At 43.3% G+C, this 26601-nt stretch overlaps 1 protein-coding gene across 1 annotated transcript in view; it reads left to right on the top strand.

Moving 5' to 3' along the window:
* Window positions 1-26601, top strand: part of LOC147702035 (uncharacterized) — a 112360-nt gene that overhangs the window by 967 nt on the left and 84792 nt on the right. The gene's annotated exons all lie outside the window — the stretch shown is intronic.

Raw genomic sequence — 26601 nt, 5'->3', positions numbered from 1 at the left:
AGTTCACAGCGCTGGCCTGGGAGATAGGTTTACCATTGGCGCATGAAATGACAGAGGGCCTCACCATACAGCTTTCCTTCTTAGGCATGGAACTGAATACAGTTTTGGGCACAGGCAGATTGCCAGCAGTGAAAGTGGAGGAGCTGAGACACACTATAGAGGATGCTTGGGTGGAATAAAGGGACCTTAGGAGAAGCTTAGCAGCGTGGGGGCAAACTCGATTTTGCAACCAGAATGATCCCTGCCAGCAGGCCTATCGTCAGGTGTCTGGCATGGCTAATAAGAGGGCTCACAAGGAGACTTCATAGGGTCAGGCTGACACAAGGAGTAAAAGACGATTTACGTCAGTGGGCAACCTTCCTAGTCGACTTTAATGGGGCAATGATTTGAAGGGAGCCGTGGGTGACGGCGGAAGAACTGGAACTGTTCACAGATGCAGTGGGGGCTAGGGCTTTAGAGCCATCTTGGGGGCCGCTTGGGCGGCAGCGCTAGCCAGCCGGGTGGCATGAGAGGGAGATCACCCTGAACCTGGCTGTATTGGAGCTCTTCCCGATCATTGTGGCTTTTTCCATGTGTAAAAAGCAGCTCACCAATAGGCAAATCACACTATGGGTGGACAATCATGCAGTATTTCAGGCTTGGAATTGGGGATCAGTGCACTGCCCAATAGTGGTCCACCTGCTCATGCCTCTGATGAGCTGGTAGCTGAGGTCCAACATTGCTGTCAGTGTGTCGACACATTCCAGGTATTGAAAATACAGTGGCTGATGCAATATCTAATTTTCAGTGGCAGAGATTCAGGGGCATCGCGACCGCAAGGGGACCGCAATTTCAAACAAACTGTGGAACCTGATAGACTTCACCTGAGCATGCTGGTAGACGGCGCACTAGCCGTCAAGACCACATCCAAGTATCCAAGTATCGTAAGTGCTGGGAAAATTTTGAAACAATAACAGGGTCCCAATACATTGGGGAGGTGACCAGCAGCAATGTAGTCCATGGGCACAGAATCATGGGCACATAATCACATTGATGCAGTTGCACATTATGCAAAACTGGCAGGCCTAAGGGACCCGGCAAACACGTTCTACTGCAGGGAAGCCATGAAGGGCTGGGGGCGCCTGCAGCCCAAAGTCAGTGCAGGAGACAGCCTATAGTCTTTAGCACCTTACGGCAGACATTGGAAGGACTGGGCAGCATCTGTAAAGACATGAGCTGCTGCTCTTTGGGCAGCCTTTTCTTTGGGACTTACATGGTTAGTGAAATAGTTTCCCCGGCCATGTCTGAGGCAGGGGCAACATGCTATGAGGGGGGACCTTTTGATTGAGGACTGCGCCATGACAATACTCCTGCACATGTCAAAAACAGACCAGGTGGGTGCAAGCAAGCACACCCGACTACATTGCATGAGAAACATCGATTGCTGCCCAGTTTGCTGCATACAAAAGTACCTGAGGCACTTAGTACTAAGGAAGGAGCCGCTATTTTGCCATGAGGGTGGTTAATACCTCAGCCAGTTCCAATTCAATGCAGTCCTAAAATTGGCAGTCAGGGAATCAGGGCTCCCAACAAAGGAATTCAACCCACACTTCTTTTGCATACGAGCAGCCACATCTGTGGCAGCTTGTGGCTTGGAGTCGGGTCACATCAAGCAAATCTGCTGGTGGGCATCAAATGCCTTTCGGGGATACATACGCACCAACCTAATATAAGTTTCTTTACCGCAGGTTCCCAGGGGCTGCGCAGGGTATGGATCTTGGGACACTCTTGTGCTACCAGGGCACATCGGTGGGCAACGGCGTGGAGAAACAATCAAAGAATGTGAGTGCATGACACAAAAGTACACTGGATGGACTAGCCAGGCATGAGGTGGGAGCAACTGATGCCTGCCATACAGGAGGCCATGCGGCATGAGGAGAAACGTATGCTGTAGTGATACACCTAAGGGGTAATAACTTAGCCAATTTGGGACACAAGGAGTTAATGGGTAGCATGATATCATGACTGATGGCAGTGGCCAGACTTTTAAGAGCAGCAGACCTAATTTGGCCTGAAATGATACTGCATGTCCATTGGAGGGGGGTACTGGACAACACAGCAGTAGAGAAATCTAGGAAGAAGTTGAATGGCACAATGTTACAAATCTGTAGAGCAAATGGTTGGGGCTTTGTGAGGCATGTCCTCATTAACCTTAAAGTGCAAGGTTTTCACGTCAAGTAAGGGGTACACGGGCATGGGAATGTTCCTCCTCAGCATAGGAGGTACATTTGAGCCATTAGGTTTCAAGTAAAAGAGCCGGTTACGAGCAAGCGGGGAGCTGCCTGAGGTCGAGAAATCACAGGCAGCATGGTGGAGACAGCACAGAGGGACAGCAGGCAGAGCGGAATAGCCAAAGAGGAGAGTGCCAAACTCATGTCCTTGGGATGCCTTACGGCAGGGGCACGGGGAACCGGCGACAGGTCAACATGGGTCAGCAGAGGGTGAACACGGCACTTTCAGCCCGGGTCAGGCATGAGGGGTGGCCCTCATCACTTGACAGCAAGGTGTATCCTAGAGGCCATAAAAGAGCTATATGCGCTGATAGGGGCATTTGCTCATGGCACTGTAAAAAAAGGGTTGTGCTGTTAAGGTTTAAGCGAGGAGGCAAGAATTACATGATTGATCGAAATTCTAATGGCATGTTTGTTTTTGACAGTATGTAAATAAAAGCTGTGGCCTTTTGCACCATCAACGAATTGTGTTATTTGTGGAATAAAGGAAGTTGGGGATGCATAGGTTGCATGCAGGGGCAGGAAGCTCAAGGGGCTTGCCCCTCCTGGGAGGGGTTTGAGAAGTACTGGTACTCTCCCTCTCAAAAAAAAAGTGCCTTTACTCCATACCGGACAGTAGCGGCCCATATAAAGCACTGTACATATTGATATATATCACAAATAATCTACTTCCCAAAAGGAGAGTGCACACACACGAAGTCTGAGGAGTCCAACGCATATCTTTAATGTGTTCGGCCTCCCTCAACCTAGCACTTAAGAGAGACGCAGTTCGACAGACTAGCTGCCTTTATCAATCTAAAATCTGCTATGTTAATATTTCATTTAATAGTGAAAGGTAGTAAACATAGACGATGCACTTCATCAATATTTTCTGTCTGTTCCTCTTTAAAATCAATCTAGTGTTACTCAAGCTGTCAGTGGTCATACCATGATAAACCCATATGTCGATCTTAAATTTAAACATACAAACAACTAAATAATGTTCAATTCACTGGCATGCTTCGTGAAAGATTCAATTCAGCTTCAATTGTATAAAATAGGGGCTGGATTAACTGAGGCTGCATCAGTGACATACATCCTTTGTGTTCTTTATCTGCCAATCCCACATTGACACATAGCTAAAATTCCATAGCACGTGCTGCCTTTAAATCTCGACATTTGAGGCTCCTTTCAATGCACAAAAGCTTGACAACTACGCAGATTTTAAAAAGTGGTGTCTGACCAGCAGCTCAGGTATCACTTTCAGTTTTCAATAAACATATTTAAGAACTACCAGTCCCATCATGCATCGATAATTTTCACCGGGGTCATTGTAATCCACCACCTCTGGCAGCACCGTTAATTGCTGTTTAGCATGTCGTGGGAGGTCTGCCCCAAAAACATACTAGTATACAGTCCACAGACCTCACTATTTGAAGAAATACTGCTATAGTGCCCAGTCACCAGATTTCAGCTGGCCTTCTGAGTGAGGAAACCTGTCCTTGGCTGGGAAACGTGGTACCTGCATTGAAAATCTGCAGACAAATCCTTACCTCCTCCCCAAACTATGGTCCCACTGGCTCTTTTCGGTGAGCAAGCAGTCTGGGGGCTTGCCGATTTGGCACTTGTGATTCACACACACATATAGTTTCACTTACCTGCTTACCTGGTATATACTTACATTTTTGTTGTAGAAGGCATGGTTATAAAGGAATATGAGTGGCAAAGACTTGAGTGGTAAAGATTACGTGGTAAATGCTGTTTATCATAATATGCACGGTTGAGGAACTGGCTGTGGTGTTCTAAACTCCTTGTTGCATGGCAATGGATTTTCTAGAGTCCAATATAGAGTCCATTTCCATAGCCAGTCTTAATATCACGAATGACAGTGAGACATCTACCCTCTGTCAAAACCTCAGGTAGGGGTACATTCTGCATAGAATTCTCATAATGAAAAATGACTCATATCACTTAGTTAAATTGTGATTGAAGAAAGAAATTGGTGTCCACAATCACTAAAAGATGTGTACTTCATTTGAAGTGGTAGATGGCTGCATACATGGCTGTAGTTTCGCCATGATCCATAGGTGAGTATTTCTATTTTTGAGGAGTTGGTTTTGAGATGGTGCCTCCACTGTTGCATACCTAATAGGCACTCATAGAATCGTGCTCTCACTTTTCATATATGTTCGTTTCCAGTCTACGCGCCTCAGGTTTCACTTGCGATCCCATAATTACTTTTGCAGCTTACCAAATGTCTCTGAACAATTGTGAGACAATAAAATACGTCAATAGTTGACAAGAGGATATCTACCGTAGGCGGCTATTTAACTACTTCGATGCTGATGACGAGCTCAGCTCGTCATCAGCCACGGGGGGCGTGTGCGTATGACGAGCTGAGCTCGTCATTTAACGCGGCTTTTAGAAAAAAGCCGCGTAGCGCGAAAATAACCGCTGCAGTGATGCGGTTAAAGTATTGCAAGCTTGAGGACCTTAGTCATTGAACAAGCTCTTAATTCAGGACTGTGACCAAACGTGTTTATGTCATTTAGGAATCTCCTTATCTATTTAGCTAATTGTAATATAGTTCTCCTCTAGCATTAGGCAGACGTGGACTTTACAGTAAACTATAACGGGTATGAACACGCAGCAAAAAAATATAAATTAAATTATTTAGAAGAGCCAGCTCATAGTTTCTACAACATACTTTTTTTTAGCGGATTCAGACTCTTATTTGCAAAAGAAACTGCAGCCCAAAACTCTGCAAGGCATTAATACGTAAACACTAAGGCCCAGATGTAGGTAATTCCTATTTACTGACTCTTTAATACCGAATTTTAACAATTCGGTATTTAAGAGTCAGTAAATAGGAAGGGGGCAGATGTAGGTAATTCTAATTTTAGAATTACCGAATCGGTAAGATTCGGTATTTACCGATTCGGTAAATACCGAATCGGTATTTCCCATTGATTCCTATGGGCCATGAAGCCCATAGTAATCAATGGGCAATTCCGATTCGGTATTTACCGAATCGGTAAATACTGAATCCTGCAAGGGTTCAGGGGGTGTCACTTTGACACCCTCTAGCACCCCAAATACAGGCTTGTGTGACATGTGGCACACATACATGCCCTAAGGGCATGTCTGTGTGTCACATGGCACAGGTGTACATGCACTGATGTGCATGTACACCTGAATTTGGTATTTTACCACCCAATTGGATTGGGTGGTAAAATACTGAATCCTGAAGGCCTGTAGCACTGTGAACAGTGCTACCTACATGTGGTTTTGACCGAATCTGTAAAATTACCGATTCGGTATTTTACAGAATCGGTAAATTTACCAAATCGGTAAATTTACCGAATCTGTAAAATTAAGGGCCCTACATCTCAAAATCCAATTACCGGTCGGTAACGGCCGAATTTGGCCGTTACCGACCGGTAATTGGCGACCTACATCTGGCCCTTAGTACTCCACAACCCCAATAACAAAATGCACCGTTTCGTCACATATCATAATATAATGTAAGATAAAGTAACAAAATATATGCAATTCTTTAAAGGTGTCTATGTTTGGTTCCTGCATCAATTTCTTTTCTGAAAAATTAGAGGGGCAGATTAATGGGTTCTGAAATTAGCTTATCAGCGTCAAGGAGGCGCCATATCACTTGGAAATAAAATGATGGCTGGAATTCATGAATACATTTTAGCCACAGTTATTACTTATTCTGCATTAAAAACAGTTCAGTCTAAACTGCCAGGCTAGGTCCCCTTTATACAGGAGTGCAAGAAACCCCATACTTATTCGACCTTTGGGACTTTATCGCTGAGGTGCAGTTTGAATTTTGCACTAGTGAGCTGGGGAGCCATGACTGAGCACATCCTCTACAAAAGAAGAATCTCACTGAGAAAACAAGTATTTGCAATGCAATAGATCTCACATTCACACGAGTTTGAGCTATTGGCATTGTAAATGACAATGCCTTTTATATATGTTTCGGGTTTTAAAACATAAATAAAAGGCATTGTCATTTACAATACTAATAGCTTACACTCTTGTAAATGTGAGACCTATTGCGTTGCATTAAAGGGCCTTCTTGATCACTTGTTAGACTGTAAATACGAGCAAGTGACCTGCCTGTGACGTCTTCAAAGTAGTAATAAATAGTGCAGTGAATAAAATGTGTAATTGTTGTAAATTACACAGACACAAAGTGTGATGTGAGAGTTACATATGATCCAAGCTATAAACACTAATAAAGCGCTCCAACGCCTTTAGCTCTGTGATTACACTTTTGCGGCTCATGAGGAAGAGCGGGAGGGGAGGGCTATTTCCTGCAGTCTCCGTGAGTTGAGAGTGCAGTGTGGCATTGCGTAATGCCATTGCTATCTTTGGCCTTATAAAAAAAAACTCCAGCTTTAGTAGGGGTCTGCCTTCATCTCCTGGTGAAGGGCGGGCTGTGCTTAATGGCAGGCATGGAGGAAGGGAGAGATGGTCTCGGCTGCAGCGAACGGCATGGGGGTGGTGGTATTGATATTGGTGGTGGTGGTGGTATTGGTATGGTGGTGGTATTAGTGGTGGTATTGGTATTTGGTGTTGGTGGTATTGATGGTGGTGGCATTGGTGGTATTGGTGGTGGTGGTATTGGTGATGGAGGTAGTATTGTTGGCGGCAGTATTGGTATTGGTGGTGGTGGTATTGGTGGTGATACTGGTATTGGTGGTGGTGATATTGGTGGTAGCAGTATTGTTGGTGGCGGTATTGGTGTTGGCGGTATTGGTGGTGGTATTGGTGGAACTGGTATTGGTGGTGGTATTGTTGGTTGTTTTGGTAGTTGTAATGGTGGTATTAGTGGCATTGGTGGTGGTATTGGTGCTGTGGTGGTATTGGTGATGGGGTATTGGAGGTGTTATTGGTGGTGGTGGTATTGGTGGTGGTGGTATTAGTGGCGGTGGCATTGCTGGTGGTAGTGGTATTGGTGGTGGTACTGGTACTGGTGGCGGTGGTATTGGTAGTGGTTGTGGTATTGGTGGCAGTATTAGTGGAGGTATTAGTGGTGGTATTGGTGGTGGTGTTATTGGTCTTGGTGGTGGAGGTATTGATGTTGGTTGTATTCGTGGCGATATTTGTTTTGGTGGTTTTGGATTGGTGGTGGCGGTATTGGTGGTAGTTTTGGTAGTGGTGGTATTGGTGGTATTGGTGATGTTGGTGTGAGTTGGAGGCAGAGTGAGAGACCAACACTCACTCTGCCTCCTACTGACAGAGATGAGATGAGCATCACCCAGACCCTGTACTAGAAGGTTTTGGCCACACAGACTTACCCCCCTGTGTATTTTCCTTCATCCATTTGTGCCGTACCTTCGGCTCTTTTGAATGCCCGTCGACCGGGTTGGAAATATCACCGGTAAATAGATCCGCTCATCACGCCATTTCAGCCCTGAAGAGTCACAGGTTTTTCCCCTGTTGAAGAAACACGTGTCAGCTGGCGTTGTATGTTCTGAAGAATACATCCACATAAATATTGTGTTTATTACACCACCGGTGCAAATCTCTCAGTATCAATACTGTTTATCTCTAAATGTGTGCCCAATACTTGTTATATGTTAGTGGTCGTGTTGGTATTGGTGGTGGTGGTGGTGGTGTTGGTGATGGTATTGGTGGTGGCATTGGTGGTGGTTTTGGTGGTAGTATTGGTGGTGGTGGTGGTGGTAGTGGTATTGAATGGTGGTGGTATTGGTGGTTCTGGTGGTATTGGTGGTGGTGGTATTGGTGGTGGAATTGGTGGTGGTGGTATTGGTGGGGGTGGTGTTAGTGGTATTGGTGGTGGTACTGGTGGTGTTGATGGTGATGGTGTTATTGGTGGTGGTGGCCGTATCGGCGGGTGGTGGTGGTATTGGTGGTGGTGGTATTGGTGGAGATGGTGGTATTGATGTTGGTGGTATTGGTGGTGGTTGTGGTGGTATTGGTGCTTTTTGTATTGGTGGTGGTAGCGGTGGTGATGTCATTAATAAAACAGGCTCCTGAAAACAACCCGTCAGTTGGCTTTAGTACAGATGACAAGTAAAACAGATGTGCTGTTTTTAGCTTCATTTCAGTAGCACAGGATTATATGCTACCTGGAATTCACATCACTTAATTTGCGAATCATTTCTAAATCCATTTGACTTGGAGGTTGAAACAGACACGAGATAATGCCTGGTTAAAGTGATTGAAAGCAGGCACCTGTTTTACGTGGGCGGCTGTGCTGCTAAAAAAATACATGCTTTTCCAATTGAAGTAGTGCATGTCCGGCCTGCAGTAAGAGAAACTCAATAAAGTGAATAGTGCTTTTAGACTAAATAACAGATCCCATGTAACAACTGAAGTAAAATGGCAGTCGCAATGGGAGGGTACAAATAAAGACAAGGCCATACTAAGGAGGGACTAACAAGCCTCTTAATGAATCCTAAGGCAGCATTTACGAAAGACAATGAGACAAGACAATGAAAAACATGGGAGGAGATTGGGCATGGCTTCTCTCCCATACTCTACTACAGCAGTCTCCCAGAGTGAGCAGCACATGCCCTCTGCCACTAGGCTCGACCTAAAAGTGGTGGGGAAATGCGTAAAGCTCACACTACAATCCAAGGTACTATGAGCAGTGTGGAAATTGATTTACCAAGGAAAAGTCACCTCTGGTCAATTAAAAAAAATTAATTGTCACTTGGCCATGCGTGCTCTCCTAAAAGTTAAGAAAACAGAAGACGATAAGTGTTGGGACAGAATAGTCCTCCACATGGTAACAGACGTTTATCCCTGACCTGATTGCCACAACTATACTTATGTCTGGATCTCTAATGCTGACTTTTGTTGTCACAAGGCAAAGAAGGATCATGCGTTTGCGCTATAACATTGGCCTGTTTCACGGATTGTGGTCTTGTTGGGCATGAAGAAGCACCCAAGGCCATACCCTCAAAGTAGCAAAAGGCTACTGCTTTGAGCAAGAGTTAAACAGCATGAGCGTGGTTGTGGCACCACACGGTATAGAGATCAGTAGAAATGAATATGTCCATTTTAGGTCAAGCCTGGGAAGTGCATGCGCTGCTGCGAGTGTTGGAGTATGGCTTTGCAGCCCGACCCACTCTCTACTCCAATTTTTAGTGGGCATGTGTCATTGTCTTTTGTAAACACTGGCTTCCAAGTGGTTATTAGGCTTGTGAGTCCCTCCTTGATACCACCTTGCCTGCATTTGTTACAGCCCATCTGGACTGGACCTGTTACCTGAGTCCTTACAGTAGTGTTTATAAAAGCCCTTTGGGAGAACTCTTTGCTTAATCAATCTAAACAGCAGTAGTTGGACACCATCATTAGCAATGGCACCCATTTTGTGGGGGCTTTTGCAGCACGCTATGCACATGTTCACTTTCCCAATGGGCCACACACCCACAGGACGGCCCGTCGCAGCTCGCCCACATCTGATTGCTGTTTTTTCTAAATTTAAATGCATAGAGCTGTGGGATCACTGCTTTTCTTTTGTTTAATATAAATTAGCAGAGCTGCAGGATTACATATTTTAGAAAGAATCGCAGGTCATTGAGCCGACACCAAGGATAAAATCCAAGATTTCCAGGTCGAAGTCGGCAGCTCTGACGCTGCACTACACTCTACTCCACTAAGAGTTAGCCATCAACATTAGCTAGAGTTAAAAAAAAGTTGATGAGAAGCAACACACAAAATCAACAGGTTATAGTGTACACAACACAAGGTACAATTCTCAGATGTTGATTACAAGTCTATTTATTTTTCAAAATTCTTTTTGGACATGTAGAGAACGGCCAATGCGTTTCACACTTCACAAGGGCTTCTTCAGGGCAATAATTGGTAGTCAAATTCATGTGTCCTTAATTAGTATGAGCGGAAATCCGTTCCGCTCGCGGATTTCGTGGATTTTCGGTAAATTTGCGATCCGCGAACTCCCGCGAATTTACTGAAAATCCGCGAGATCCGCGACCGGCGGATTTCGGGGGCAAAAGTTCAAACCTGTTGAACTTTTAACTAATTTAGGATGGTGCCGGCAAACTGCCAGCGCCATCCTAAAATATTTACTAAGTTCGCTTCAACAGGAAGCACTAATAGATAAAATAAAGCAGGTGCTCGAGCACCTGCTTTATTTTATCTATTAGTCCTTCCTGATGAAGCTTATTTAGTAACTATTTTAGGATGGTGCTGGCAGCTTGCCGGCGCCATCCTAAAATAGTTAGTTAGGCCTAATGATGTGTGTTTTGTCGAGGCTGGGTAGGTGTGTGTTCTCCTCATATCTATCGTCGAAAATTCGCTATGATGCTTGATGGAGGCCTTTGCCTAATTGACTTCCACAAGCTCCATCCCTGTGCAGTTCCTGTGACCACGAGCTTCTCTGATCCGTGCCTGTCCCTTTATACACACAAGCGTGAACTCGCATATAAGCCCCGTCCATTTGTCCCCTCCCCACACACTAGTGGTGTGTGCCCCGTCTTCGCGCCCTTTACCCACTTAATGGAAAGCTCACTCGAGGGACCCCGGCGCTCTTTGGTGTGTTGGCAAAGTTAATCAGCCCCCCCCAAAAACGTGTGTTTTGTCGAGGCTGGGTAGGTGTGCGCTCTCCCCATATCTATCGTCGAAAATTCGCTATGATGCATGATGGAGGCCTTTGCATAATTGACTTCCACGAGCTCCATCCCTGTGCAGTTCCTGTGACCATGAGCTTCTCTGCACCGTGCCTGTCCCTTTATACACACAAGCGTGAACTCGCATATAGGCCACGTCTGTTTGTCCCCTCCCCACACACTAGTGGTGTGTGCCCCATCTTCGCTCCCTTTACCCACTTGATGGACAGCTCACTCGAGGGACCCCGGCGCTCTTTGGTGTGATGGCAAAGTTAATCAGCCCCCCCAAAAATGTGTGTTTTGTCGAGGCTGGGTAGGTGTGCGCTCTCCCCATATCTATCGTCGAAAATTCGCTATGATGCTTGATGGAGGCCATTGCATAATTGACTTCCACGAGCTCCATCCCTGTGCAGTTCCTGTGACCACGAGCTTCTCTGATCCGTGCCTGTTCCTTTATACACACAAGCATGAACTCTCATATAAGCCCCGTCCGTTTGTCCCCTCCCCACACACTAGTGGTGTGTGCCCCGTCTTCGCGCCCTTTACCCACTTGATGGACAGCTCACTCGAGGGATCCCGGCGCTCTTTGGTGTGATGGCAAAGTTAATCAGCCCCCCCAAAAATGTGTGTTTTGTTGAGGCTGGGTAGGTGTGCGCTCTCCCCATATCTATATCGTCGAAAATTCGCTATGATGCTTGATGGAGGCCTTTGCATAATTGACTTCCACGAGCTCCATCCCTGTGCAGTTCCTGTGACCACGAGCTTCTCTGATCCGTGCCTGTCCTTTTATGCACACAAGAGGCATGTGAACTCGCATGTAAGCCTCGCCCGTTTGGCCCTGCCCCTCACACTAGCGATGTGCACCGTTTTCCCACCCGGCCATTCCCCACACAATCCGCAAAATCCGCGAATTCGCAAATTCGCGAATTTTGCGGATTGCGAATTCGCAAATTCGCAAAATTCGTGAATTGCGAATTCGCAAAATTTGCCCATGCCTAGTCCTTAAGTAGGTACCAGCAATGAATAAAATCACAGGAAGCTCCTGTAGGTGGATCTAGAGTCCATGATTGAGGCCTATGATCCAGGGCAAGTGTCCTTAAGTCCTCAGTCCTCAGTCCAGCTCAAGGCGTACATTTGCTAAAGGCGGTGAGACGAAAACTAATATGGGGCAAACTGAGCCTCCAGTTCAGTGAAGAGACGGCCTGTGTCCAGCAGGCCCAAATGGCTGAACGGTAAAACACCAAATATGGCAAAAAGGTAGGCCTTGTTGCAGAAGGAACTCTTTTTGTTAAATGGTGTAAATCCGTTCTGTGGTTCCTGAGAAATAAAAAAAAAAAAGAGGTAAAAAAATGCATTTCCCATAGGAAACTTTAGACACGGCTACAGCTCAAACTGCTGAACGGAATTACACCAAATTTAGCACAAAGGTAGCCCTTTTTTGAAAAAAACTCTTTTTCTTAAATGCTGTAAATCCGGTTTAGTAGTTGTTGAGAAAATCGAAAAATAAAAGTTTCGATATATAGAGGCGCAGTGGATCCGCGCACCCTCCCGACCACAAGCTCTATTATAATTGGCTGTCTACACTCCAAACCAGGAAGTGTTGGTAGCCATTTTGTGACTCGGTAGAAGCGAGTCAGATGAAAATAGGGAAACTAAGGATTTTTTAATACTGCAGAATGTCCACTGGGTGCGTGAATCCAGATGAAAAATGTTTAAAAAAAGAAGCGAGGGCCACCTCGCTTTGTTATTTTAAACCCCCTGGGTGGGCCAGGTCCCGGGGGATTTGAAAGTGAAAAGAGGGGGCAAGTGGGGGCCCCCACATTCCCCAGGGACCACCACATCCCTGGGGCTTTTCAAAAGTAGTGAGGGGGCAGAGCCGCCCCCCTCCTGGAGCCTTCGATCGCCTGGGGACCGCCACCCCCTAGGGCAGGCGGCTCTGTGTCCCAGGCTGCCCACCCCCGGGACTTTGCTGTATGCTACGGAAGGGAGGGAGCACGTCTCCCACCCTACTGTAGCAAACTTTGGTTTGGATATTGGAAGAGAGAGCAGGGAAACCTGCTCTCTCTTCCAAAATCCAAAGCAGAATTGCTTTTCCACACGGGGAGCTGTATATCAGCAGCTTCCCATGTGGAAAAGCAATGCCGGCTCTTGCACGACACAGAGAGCCGGCAGGGGCCGAGGAGGCATTGGGGCTCCCCCCACGGTCCCCAACAAAGTGGCTAGGCCCCGGGAATGGGGTCCCCAGGGCAACTAGAAATTACTGGTAGGAGTCCGTTTTTTGAAAAAAAATGTGGAGTCGCGACTCTAGTGTGGTGCTCAGCACGTCCCCCTGGTGTGAACGCAAGGGGTTTGAGACTCCCAGCGTGGCCCCCTGGTGTGAACGCAAGGGGTGCGTGACTCCCAGCACAGCCCCCTGGTGTGAACGCGAGGGGTGCATGACTCCCAGCACGACCCCCTGGTGTAAATGCGAGGGGTACGTGACTCCCAGTGCAGCCCCCTAGTGTGAATGTGAGGGGTGTGCAACTCCCAGTGTGGCCCCCTGGTGTGAACACGAGAGTTGCATGACTCCCAGCGCGGCCCCCTGGTGTGAATGCGAGGGGTGCATGACTCCCAGCACAGTCCCCTGGTGTGAACGTAAGAGGTGCGTGACTCTCAGTGGGCCCCCTGGTATGGACGCAAGGGGTGCATGACTCCCAGCGCAGCCCCCTGGTGTAAACGCAAGGGGTGCATGACTCCTAGTCACTCTGGGTGCACGACTAAAAACCAAAACAAATAACGATTTTTGTATTATAAATGTAGGTTGTATGTTTGGATGTTGGGTGGCTCTAAAAAGAGCCCTTGTGTTTATTGGGAGAATTTGGTAGCTACATGTAAGTGCCGATGCAGAGTCTGAAGTTGTAGAGAAAGACTCTGTTTCCCTCATCTGTGAAATGTACACCATCTCTCCTGTAGATGTCATCCATATTGAAACACAGATTGTTGTTGTATATGGACCCATACTATAATCTCTGAGATAAGCAGAAACAGCGTTATTTACATTGTTCCTAGCTTTCTCAATCTGTGGACAAAATTGATTGGACCAGTTCCATTTCTGTTTTTGGCATATGTTAGAGTAGACAAAGGCAGTTTGGGGAAAAGTAACATCAATTCTGCAAAGGTGTCCTTTATTAGCATTTCCAGACCTACCCCAGTCAAAGTGCCTTGGTCATTACCACCACAGTGCACAATTATGAGGTCAGGGTGTTGTAGATGCAAAGAGGATTTTACCAATGGCATCAATTGGTGCCACTTTAATCCTCTCTGTCCAATCCATTTAATGTCTACAATTTGCAAAGCTAGGTCTTTGTCAATACCTCTGCTTTCGGCATACCTTTTGCACTAGAAAACATAGCTGTGTCCCATAATCCACACTCTAAGCATCTTGAAGGGAGGAAGTCTGAATGCACTGAAAAGATGTTTGTAGGTGAAGTAGGCAGTTGGTTGAAAATTAGGTCTCTAAAATGGTGGATAAGATGCAGTTTTAAAAAAAGAAGAATAATGATTGTCTGTTTGAGAACATGATAGAGTGACAATTGGATGCATGTTTCTGTGGTAAAAAAACATGTTTCTTATAGGTTACTAATAAATGTTTGAAAGGTACATTAGATAAAATAAGCTGATATTTTGGACATTCAAGCACACTTGTCGTTTGAATTTGCAACATAGTGTGCTGAACTTGTGACCTGTAAATTCAGTTGAGTGTTCCATGAACTGTTACTATGGTAACAGGCATTAGGCAGAATGGGGGTAGGGTTGGAAGTTATGTTTGACATTAAAATGTGCATTTCTTATAAATATTAAAGTAATATGTTATTGCAATGAGATTTTCCAAGTCAATGGTATGGTTAGAAGTAGTTTGTTATGAAAAAAAATGCTAAAATTATTTGTAATATGCTTTTGAAGTCTAGTCTGGATCCGCAGATCCATCGCTTACGGTGCATGGTCCAGGCGTGACTCCAGAAAATTCCAGAAGCAATTTTGGTTCAGTTAGAGGTCAGTTGGACAGGGTTGATATGTGTAAGCAATAGAAATATGTTTTAGAATTTGAATTAACCTGGGAAGCAATGTGATTTGATATCTATATGTATAGGTGTGCAGAATGAGAGGGAAACATTGCCATGTTTTTGTTTCGCTAAGAGCAGTGCACTATAATTATTGTGTACATAAGAAAATCTGGTGTGTGATTCAGATACTTAATAATCTACAAATCAATTTGAAAGGTGAATTATCAATTTGTGAGGCATACTATGTGGTGCCTTTGTTTTTAAACATAAAATATAAATCATACAATTTGAAGTTTGTCATATATTTTGTAATAAAGAAATATTTATTGCAGTTTTTTGTAATGTATTTAAATGTTCCTTAATATACAGTTTGTATAGTATTATATGTGTTTTGGAATAAGGATTGCTAATTATGACTGATTGTTTTAATGTGTGGATATGTACATTATTAGTATACTGCATAATTTTAGCTGTTGATTTCAAATTGGAAATGTATATGTTGAGTTAAGGTATTGGTGATGAGACTAGTTTTTTTAAGTCTCTAAAGAGGTATAGTTAAAATATGCGACATAATTTTTGGTGTCTGTTTTCAATTTGAAGTTTGTTCAATAAATTTATGTGGTGTAGATAATGTTCTCGTAGAGATACTCTCATTTATGTTTTTCAGTGATATCGTGGGGCTTATAGTAGAGACATTTGAATGGTTTCTGCTTTGTATTTGGCTAGGTATAGTATTAAAAGTAGTTGTAGAAAGGTAATGTAGCAGTAGAGAGTTATGCAGTAGTTTAATCCTATAAAGAGTTTGCTTGCTGAGCAGGTATTGCCCTGTTAGTATTGAGACACCCCTCCAATCACCCATCGAGCACCATACACTTATTCATGCCGGGAACTAATACCTAAGTGCTTATAAATTCTCTATGCTCTGTGTTTGGTGCACAGTAATTATTCCAGTTACTAATTGTGTACTTATAGAATACCCTAGCCAGTAACACTACTACAGGTACGTAATTATGTGTACTATGTATGCAGATGTCTAACCAGTTACATACTATTTATACACTATTGTAAATACCCAGTTAGTACTCATGAAAAGTAGGAATCTTCCTATCTGTTACATGCAATTCTCCAATGAACCATTCAGCCCTATATACTTATCCTATCACTGCACCAAAATCAAGCACTTATAAATTCATCATGCACTCTGTTTGCAGCACTGTAATTATTCCAGTTACTAGTCATGATCTTATGGAATGGCGTAGACAGTAACACTAGTTCAGCTGAGATATTATGTGCAGTATGGATGCAGATCTCTAACCAGCTACACACAATTGATAGACTCTTGTAAATACCAAGTTAGTATTCAGTCACTGTCCATGCACTTGTACAATGAATCAGGCATTAAGACAACAGTGTTACAATCAAATGTGCACAATGTATGCCGTTCCCTAACCCCTTACAGACTAGGGATTGAGTTGTGCAAAACTCCAGATAATAGCCATGTAAATCAGCAATCACACTGTCATTCTCTGTTCTCTCCTTCCATTCTCCTGACAGAACCATGTCCTTATCTTATCAGTTTGCTGAAACATATGTACTTATAATCTCATCCTGCTGTAAACTACCAGCACTCTAGGTAGTCAGTCACTGTCCATGCACTTGCACAATGACTCTGGCATTGAAACAATCAGTAGTACAGTTAAATGTGCACAATGTGTGCAGTCCCCTAACTCCCTGCATACTACTGGTTCTTTCCTGCAAAAATCCTAGCAGTAGCCTTGCTAGTCAGCAATTACCCTGTCACTCTCTATCCACTCCAGCCATAATGCTGAAAGAACCATGTCCTTATCTACTTATGCCGCTGAAACTTATGTACTTATAAACTCACCCTGCTGTCAGCTACTAGTCACTGTTTATGCACTTGCACAATGACTCAGGCATTAAGACAAGCAGTGGTACAGTAAAATGTGCACAATGTATGCAGTTCTTTAACCCCCTGCAGACTACTGATTCAGTCCTGCAAAACTCCTTGTAGTAGCCATGCAAGTTATCAATCACACTGTCATTCTCTGTCCACTCCTGCTATCACCCTGATAGAACCATGTATGTATCTGATCACTCTGCTGAAACATAAGTACTCATAAACTCACCCTGCTGTAAACTACCAGCATTCTTGGTACCCAGTCACTGTCTATGCACTTGCACACTGACTGAGGCATTGAGACCAGCAGTGGTTCATTGAAATTTGCACAATGTATGCAATCCCCTAACCCCCTGCATACTACTGATGCAGTCCTGCAAAAATCCAGGTATTAGTCATGCAAGTCAGGAATCACACTGTGAGTTTCTGTCCACTCCTGCAATCATCTTGACTGAAGCATGTCTTTAATCACTCTGCTGAAATATAAGTACTTATAAACTCACACTGCGGTCAAATCCTAGCACTCTAGTTATCCAGTCACTTGCACAATGACTCAGGCATTGAGACAAGCAGTGGTACAGTGAAATGTGCACAATGTATACGGTCCCTTAACCCACTGCGGACTACTGATTCAGTCCTGCAAAAATCCTGGTAGTAGCAATGCAAGTCATCAATCACACTGTCAATCTCTGTCCACTCGTGCTTTCATCCGGATAGAACCACGTCTGTATCTGATCACTCTGCTGAAACATAAGTACTTATAAATTCACCCTGCTGTGAACTACCAGCACTCTTGGTACCCAGTCACTGTCTATGCACATGCACAATGACTCAGGCATTGAGACAAGCAGTGGTACATTGAAATGTGCACAATGTATGCAATCCCCTAACCCCCTGCAGACTACTGATTCAGGCCTGCAAAAATCCAGGTAGTAGTCATGCAAGTCAGGAATCACACTGTGAGTTTCTGTCCACTACTGCAATCATCTGACAGAAGCATGTCTTTATCTAATCACTCTGCTGAAATATTAGTACTTATAAACTCACACTGCAGTCAAATACTAGCACTCTGATTACCCAGTCACTTGCACAATGACTCAGGCATTGAGACAAGCAGTGGTACAGTGAAATGTGCACAATCTATTTGGTCCCTTAACCCACTGCCGACTACTGATTCAGTCCTGCAAACATCCTGGTAGTAGCCATGCAAGTCATCAATCACACTGTCATTCTCTGTCCACTCCTGCTATCATCCTGATAGAACCATGTCTGTATCTGATCACTCTGCTGAAACATAAGTACTTATAAACTCACCCTGCTGTAAACTACCAGCATTCTTGGTACCCATTCACTGTCTATGCACTTGCACACTGACTGAGGCATTGAGACAAGCAGTGGTTCATTGAAATGTGCGCAATGTATGCAATCCCCTAACCCCCTGCAGACTACTGATTCAGTCCTGCAAAAATCCAGTTATTAGTCATGCAAGTCAGGAATCACACTGTGAGTTTCTGTCCACTCCTGCAATCATCTTGACTGAAGCATGTCTTTAATCACTCTGCTGAAATATAAGTACTTATAAACTCACACTGTGGTCAAATCCTAGCACTCTAGTTATCCAGTCACTTGCACAATGACTCAGGCATTGAGACAAGCAGTGGTACAGTGAAATGTGCACAATGTATACGGTCCCTTAACCCGCTGCGGACTACTGATTCAGTCTTGCAAAAACCCTGGTAGTAGCAATGCAAGTCATCAATCACACTGTCATTCTCTGTCCACTCGTGCTATCATCCGGATAGAACCACGTCTGTATCTGATCACTCTGCTGAAACATAAGTACTTATAAATTCACCCTGCTGTGAACTACCAGCACTCTTGGTACCCAGTCACTGTCTATGCACTTGCACAATGACTCAGGCATTGAGACAAGCAGTGGTACATTGAAATGTGCACAATGTATGCGATCCCCTAACCCCCTGCAGACTACTGATTCAGGCCTGCAAAAATCCAGGTAGTAGTCATGCAAGTCAGGAATCACACTGTGAGTCTCTGTCCACTCCGGCAATTATCCTGACAGAAGCATATACTTATCTAATGTCTGTGCTAAAACACAAGCACTTATAAATTCACCCTGCTATTAACTACTGATACCATCTACTGAGCCTGGGTCATACCGCCCGATAACATTAATAAACTCGGATGTCAAGATTTTTTCTAAATGTTTAGCGATAAGAATGTCAAGAGTAATAACAGGATTGGTGAGCAAGAATCAACACGGGTTTATTCCAAATAGGGGCACCACACAGCACATAAGGAAAGTAATCACCTTATTTGATGCGCAGGGGATAGCACAGGGGGGAGCAGGGGGACCCACGGCAGTCATCCAGCTAGATGCAGAGAAGGCTTTTGACAGCGTGGCCTGGGAGTTCCTATGGGCGGTACTGAGGAAATCAGGATGTGGGGAAAGTTTTGTGAAAGCAATTTAGGCACTATACAGGGCTCCAACCGCATGCATAAGGGTGAACGCGGGTCGCTCAAGTCCGATTGGAATTTCACGAGGTACAAGGCAGGGCTGCCCATGTTCACCCTTATTGTTTGCATTGTATATAGATCCGCTGATTTCGAAACTGGAACAAAATGTTTTGATACAGCCAATGATAACAAATGCCGGCCTTTGCAAAGTACTTGCGTACGCGGATGACGTCGCAGTTACCACACCCACACCCACAGATGCTATCAGGGAAATAGAAATTGAGGCAGATCAGTTTGGACGGGTGGCTGGCTATGCTTTAAACAAGGCCAAAACACAAATAATTCATAATGCACATACAGTATGGACAGACTCACGGGTGGTGGCCGAAGGTGTTTATTTGGGAGTGACTATTACAGCAAAACTAGATAAGTTAGTCGATATAAATATTAGTCCTATAATAAACAAGGCAAAGTGAGATCTAGACAGAGTGCATAACATACATTTGTCTATAGTGGGGCGAGTAAACTTTGTGAAAATGAATCTCCTGCCTAAATATTTATACTTATTTAGATCAATCCCATTATTTTTTAATGCTGATTGGTTTAACACAATAGAACAAGTATTTAACCGTTTCATCTGGTCCCAAGGCAAAACGAGAAGAGCCCTGAGATATATGTCATTACCACGGGAACGGGGGGGATGGGCTATGCCGGATTTGAAACTGTATTACTGGACAGCAGCATAACAGCAGATGACAGGTCTTTTGGGTGGTGCCGAAATGGAGGAAGAAATTCATACTGGGTCCACTGAAATATATGGTTTTGTGTTAGGAGCAGAAACAGAGAATGTGTTTCTGAAACACACAGAACCGAGCTTCTTCAAAAAACCAAAATCTAAAACAGTGTAGGCGGCATATAAGATTTGGAGGGCTTTTAAGAAGAGCTTTGGTTTGGGCAGATTTAATGTACATACTAGATTGGCCAAAAACCCTACACTACCGCAGGACATTTTTTCAGGTGGAATCTTTGGGGAGTGCTACTTGTCCTAGTCTGTCGCCTCTCATAGAAGCCATGGAAACATTTTTAGATGCAGCACTAAAAGTGAAGGCAAAGCTAAAACCAAAGTTAATTCTGTTAGGTGTAGCAAATGACACTATCCAAAGTAATCAAGAGTACTTTCTTTTTATGGCAATGGCAGTACTGCGGATATGTATAGCTACAGCTTGGAAGGATAGAACACCCCCTACGTTGCAGCAGTGGGTAGCAAGGTTGTTATATAGCTGTTACATAGAAAATGCGATTTATGCACGGAAGGGGAAGAATGGTAGAATAAAGGAGCGACAAATTTGGTTCCGAATTAATGAATGGAGAAAAGGGGAGGGTTAACTGTAATTAATTAGGAAATGCTTACCTGAACTCCTCTTCCCCTTCCTTTCCTTGTACTATGCAAACATTTTTATCCTAAGTTGCCTGGACCTTTTCTCATCGTTTATTTTATTTATTTTCTCCTTTTTTTTTTCTTCTCCATGCTCTCAGGTTAAAATGTATTAGTAATATGAACTATATTGTTAGTTCCTGATTTAAGATTATGTCGAAATTGTCCTGTGTAGGAGGGCAGGAGGGAGGGGAATAACTGTTAAAAAAGGTTTAAAAAAAAACAAAAAAAAAAGATAGTATACCTATCCAGTCACTGTCCATGCACTTGTACAATGACTCAGGCATTATGACACGTAGTGTTCAGTCAAATGTGCATAATCCATGTTGTCTCCTAACCCGCTGCAGACTACTGATTCACTTCTGCAAAATTCCAGGTACTAAGCATGCAGTTCAGCAATTACGCTGTCACTCTCTGTCCACTCCTGCCATTGTCCTGACAGAACCATGTCCTTATTAAACAGTCTGCTGAAACATAAGTACTTATAATCTCACCCTGCTGTAAACTACCAGCACTGTAGGTAGCCAGTCTCTGTCAATGCACTTGCACAATGACTTAAGCATTGAAATAAGCAGTGGTACAGTCAAATGTGCACAATGTATGCAGTCCCCTAACCCCCTGTATACTACTGATTCAGTCCTGCAAATATCCTGGTAGTAGCCATGCTAGTCAGAAATCACAGTGTCACTGTCTGCCCACTCCTGCTATCATCCTGACAGATGCATGCCCTTATCTATTCACTCTGCTGAAACATAATAACTTATAAACTCACCCTGCTGTCAACTACCAGCACTCTAGGTACCCGGTCACTGTCTATGCACTTGCAAAATGACTGAGACATTGAGACGAGTAGTGGATCAATCAAATCTGCAGAATGTATGCGATCCCTTAAGCCCCTGAAGACTACTGATTCCGTCCTGCAAAAATCCTGGTAATAGTGAAGCAAGTCAGGAATCACACTGTGAGTCTCTGTCTACACCTGCAATCATCCTGACAGAAGCATGTAGTTATCTAATGTCTCTGCTAAAACACAAGCACCTATAAACTCACCCTGCTAATAACTACCAGTAGTCTACCTATCCAGTCACTGTCCATGGACATGTACAATGACTCAGGCATTACGACACATAGTGTTCTATCAAATGTGCATAATCCATGCTGTCCCCTAACCCGCTGCAGACTACTGATTAATTCCTGCAAAATCCAGGTACTAAGCATGCACTTCAGCATTTATGCTGTCAGTCTCTGTCCACTAATGCCTTAATCCTAACAGAACCATGTCCTTATCTACTCACGCTGCGGAAACTATAGAAGTTATAAACTCACCCCGCTGTCAACTATTAGCACTCTAGACTTGCACAATGACTCAGCCATCAAGACAAGCAGTGTTACAGTCAAATGTTCACAATGTATCCGGTCCCCTGATCCCCTGCAGACTACTGATTCAGTCCTGCACAAATCCTGGTAGAAGCCATGCAAGTCAGCAATCACACTGTAATTCTCTGTGCACTCCTGCTATCATCATGACAGAACCATGTCTTTATCTAATCACTCTGCTGGAACATAAGCACTTATACACTCATCCTGCTGTTAACTACCAGCATTCTAGGTACTCTGTCAATGTCTTTCTACTTGCACAATGAGTCAGGCATTGACACAAGCAGTGCTACAGTCAAATATGCACAATGTATGTGATCCCTAACCCCCTTCAGGCTATTGATTCAGTCCTGCAAAAATCCTGGTAGTAGTCATGGAAGTCAGCAATCACACTGTAAGTCTCTGTCCACTCCTGCAATCATCCTGACAGAAGCATGTCCTTACCTAATCACTCTGCTGAAACATAAGCACTTATAAAGTCACCCTGCCGGTAACTACCAGTACTCTAGGTACCCAGTCCCTTTCTATGCATTTGTAAAATACTTATTCATTCCAACAAATATCAAATTAGTAGCTGTGTACTGCAGTACATTCACTGTGATTTCAAAAGAAAACATTTTTTTATGTAGAATGTGTTTATTTAGTAACAGAATATTATATTTTATATATTTATTTAAATAATGGTATATATATTTATTTTTTACAGATATTATCATCATTAAAAGAAACTTATCATGGCTAGAAAAACAGAAAAGAAGAAACAATAGAAAAAGTACTATCATTTGAAGAAAACTCAACAGCAAGAATTAGATGAACAACAACATGTGGGCAAAAAGAAAAAGTCTTGCAGTAAGAGAACAAAGGACTTATTAATAAAAATTCAAAGCCTAAAACAGTGTGCACATTGTGGAAAGTACAAAAAATGCCTCAACAACAAAAAAGAATGTAAAGAAAAAAAGCGTAAATATTGGGAAATCACATTCAAATGAAACAATGTATGGTAACAGGAGAAAGAGTCAGTATGAAGTAATTAGAAAGAAAATGTTTTATTATAGAGATGTCTTTAATTTGTTGAAAGATGTGAAGAAGTACAAAAGAACATCAGCATTTTATAAAAAGAAGAAACAGATTGGAACTATTGTTGAGAAGGCTTTTGAAATAAACCGGAAATTATTCATTTTAGTATTAAACAGAATTTGATCACTGGATAAGCCAATACATTTTATGAAGACCAAAAGTAAGAAGAAGAGACTAATTAACAGAAGTAACTTTTGGGATTTTCTTTTGGGTGAATGGAAACACAGTTTAAGTTCAGAGCCTTTTTTTATTTTAATGAAGAGAGTTATTTTCAAACCAATACATTATTGCTTGCAGTTCATACCGGTGGTTGAGCTTATGAGGTTAGAAATGATTGTCCAATTGAGAAAGAGAAGATGGTTCCCAGAAATATAGAAGAAGTGATAACTGATAAAGTTCTAGGGAGATGTTCTAAAGCTCCAGTGTATACTTGGGATTGTAGTAGTATTTTTAGTCTGGACAGGAATCTATTGATATTTTTTGCAATTTCTTATGAGAGTATAGTAAAAAAAAGTGTTAAACAAATGATGAAGATATTGCAAGGACTTGATCCTTGCAGAGTTAGAGAAAAATACTGGTTTGCAAGGTCATTCTCTGGCTTGTCTTTTTGGATAAGAATGTCAAAGTGTTTTTCATCATTTTAGAATGTTAGCAGTACATCATTCTCAAATGCAGAAGTTAGTCAGAAGATTGTATTACGCGAAAAATCCAGCAATATTTTTAAATGAGTGAAACAGTGCTCTTTTGCGTGCGTCAGTATCAGATGTAAAAAAGGTTTGTGATGAAATACAGTTTCGTTACTTTGGTCCTGAAAAAGAGAGTGGAGAAAGTGAGAGATTCATAATAGTAAATGTTGAAGAAAATGTGGAACAATAAAGTAAATATCTGGCTCAGGTATATAGACGACGTCTTTTTCGTCTGGGAAGGTAATGAGAAGGACGTTTTTGTATTCCTAAGTAAGTTTATTTATTTATTTATAGCATTTATAGAGCGCACTGTTACCCATGGGTGTCCTGGCGCTATGTGAAAGCTTTCCAGAGGGTGCAGCCGGTCTCATGATACTTAGTAAACTATTGCGTAAACAGCCCAGGTTTTAAAGCTTTTCGAAAGGTAAAGAGTTTCAGTATAGCTCTAAGCCAATGGGGAAGCTTGTTGCATGCTTTGGCTGCAATTGCCACAAAGCTTTTCCCACCCCAAGTGGCCTTTCTAACAAATGGCACATAAACCAATTTGGCATCAGATGAACGTAGTAATCTGCTTGGCGTGTACCAATAAAGACGTTCTTTTAAGTAGGTTGACCCTACTCCATAAAGAGCCTTATGGACCAGACGCCTTGAACATAGTACGCTTCCTGAGAGGCAGCCAGTGTAGTTTTCAAATCTCTTCCGCTATTGGAGCATATTTAGGAATGCCCAGCAGCAGTCTAGCAGCTGCATTCTACAAGAGTTGCAGCTTCTGCAATGAGCCTTCCTGGATATTAAAGTACAAACTATTACAATAATCCAGCCTCGACATAGTGAGAGCTGTGATCACTGTTTTACGACATTCAGTCGGTAGCAAAGGCAGAATTTTCTTGCAGGACCTCAGGGCGAAAGACGTGGCAGAAGCAACTGAATCAACCTGGTCTTTGAAATTCAGCTTCTGATCAATCCATACCCCAAGATATTTAACCTTCCTATTAGGTGCTGGAAGAGGACCCAGGGTAATTGGCCACCATTATGGCGTCCAGAAATTGGGATCATTCCCAAAACATTCCACCTCCGTCTTATTGGAGTTTAACTTAAGGCAGTTTTGGGCCATCCAAGTCCCCACTGCATTCATGCAACCTTTAAAATGGACTGCCGTACTTTTTTGTTCAGCTGGAAGAAGAGACACCACTATTTGGGTGTCATCTGCATAACTAGTCAGACTAAACCCAAAGGACTTGATAAGGGGTGCGAGGGAGGACACATAAATATTGAATAGTGTCGGACTCAGTGAGGACCACTGAGGGACCCCACATGGTAATGAAAAAGGTTTAGATACAAATTCCCCCAACGCCACCTGCTGAGTCCGGTTAGATAAAAATGATCTTAGGAGTTTCCAGGCCGAGCCCTGTACCCCGATCTCCTGCAGCCGGTCCATCAACAAAGCGTGATGGACCGTATTGAATGCTGCAGAGAGATCTAACAGGATCAAGGCCGCCTTGCTGCCAAGATCTAGAATATTCCTTATCTCTTCTGAAAATTTCAAACGGGCAGCTTCAGTACTGTGGCCCCCTCGAAAGCCATATTGTGTATGGTCCAGGGCTTGAGTGAACTCCAGGAATTGGCTAAGCTGCATGTTTAAGTTTTTCTCAATAATTTTAGCAGGAACCGTGAGTCTAGAAACAGGTCTATAATTGTTTGGATCTTTTGAATCAAGATTAGGTTTCTTCAGGAGGGGCAGAATAGACGTTTTTTTCCAATCTAATGGGAAGTATCCCTCTGAGTACATTAAATTGAAAATGGGAGTCAGAACTTGAGATACTGTCTCAGTCGCTAGCGTAAATAAAGCAATCGGACAAGGGTCCGAAGGAGATCCAGATTTCACCTGACTGAGAATTCTACCAGTTTCTATGGCTGATGGTGGAACAAATTTGTCCAATACCGCCTTCATCTCTCTCTGTCGATCGACAGATTGGTTTGCCATGTTCGTTGCTGTAAAATTGGAAAAAGTGGAAAAGATAGCATCCACTTTCTCAAAAAAGAAACTTGCTCGTTTTTCACATAAGTCCTGACTAGACTTAGCTGTGATTGTCACTGGATTGGCAAGGCTAGTGACTGTATTCACCAGTTTCCTCGCTGAGTTTTTTGCTCTAATATTCCTCATGGAGAAAAATAGAAGTTTAGCCTTGTGAACCTGCTGCTTATAAATGGAAAGAGCGCATTTATAATTCTTCTTGTCGGTATCCTTATAGTCTATTCTCCCCTTTCTCTCCAGATGTTTACATATCAATTTGTGTTCCCTGAGTACCTGTGAATACCATGTGACGGATGGCAGAGGTCTGGTGGGATAGAACAGTGTTTTAGGGGCCAGCACTGCTGTTTCTAACCAGCTAGAGAATAAGTGTGTTGCATCTTCTAAATTAGGGGGCCTATGGTCTTATTTAGGGTATCACACAGATCCTCAGCCATCACTTTATTCCACACTCTTTTCACCAGCTTCTTTTTTGCAACGGGCTTCTGCAAAAGATGCTCTGGAACAGAGAGATTAAATAACACAGCTTTGTGGTCTGACCACTGAAGTGCAGTAATCTTGGTGACTAATAACTGCGAGTTATTCAAAAAAATACCATCAAGAGTGTGTCCTGCCTGATGAGTCGCCTCTATCACCAGTTGCTCTAGGTTGCTACATTTCATTACATCTAGTAGTTTAGCTGAGT

Source organism: Lissotriton vulgaris, chromosome 7 (assembly GCF_964263255.1).
Source record: "Lissotriton vulgaris chromosome 7, aLisVul1.2, whole genome shotgun sequence".
Lineage (NCBI taxonomy): Eukaryota > Metazoa > Chordata > Amphibia > Caudata > Salamandridae > Lissotriton > Lissotriton vulgaris.
The sequence above is the reverse complement of the archived record's forward strand: the minus strand, read 5'-3'. Positions and strand labels throughout refer to the sequence as shown.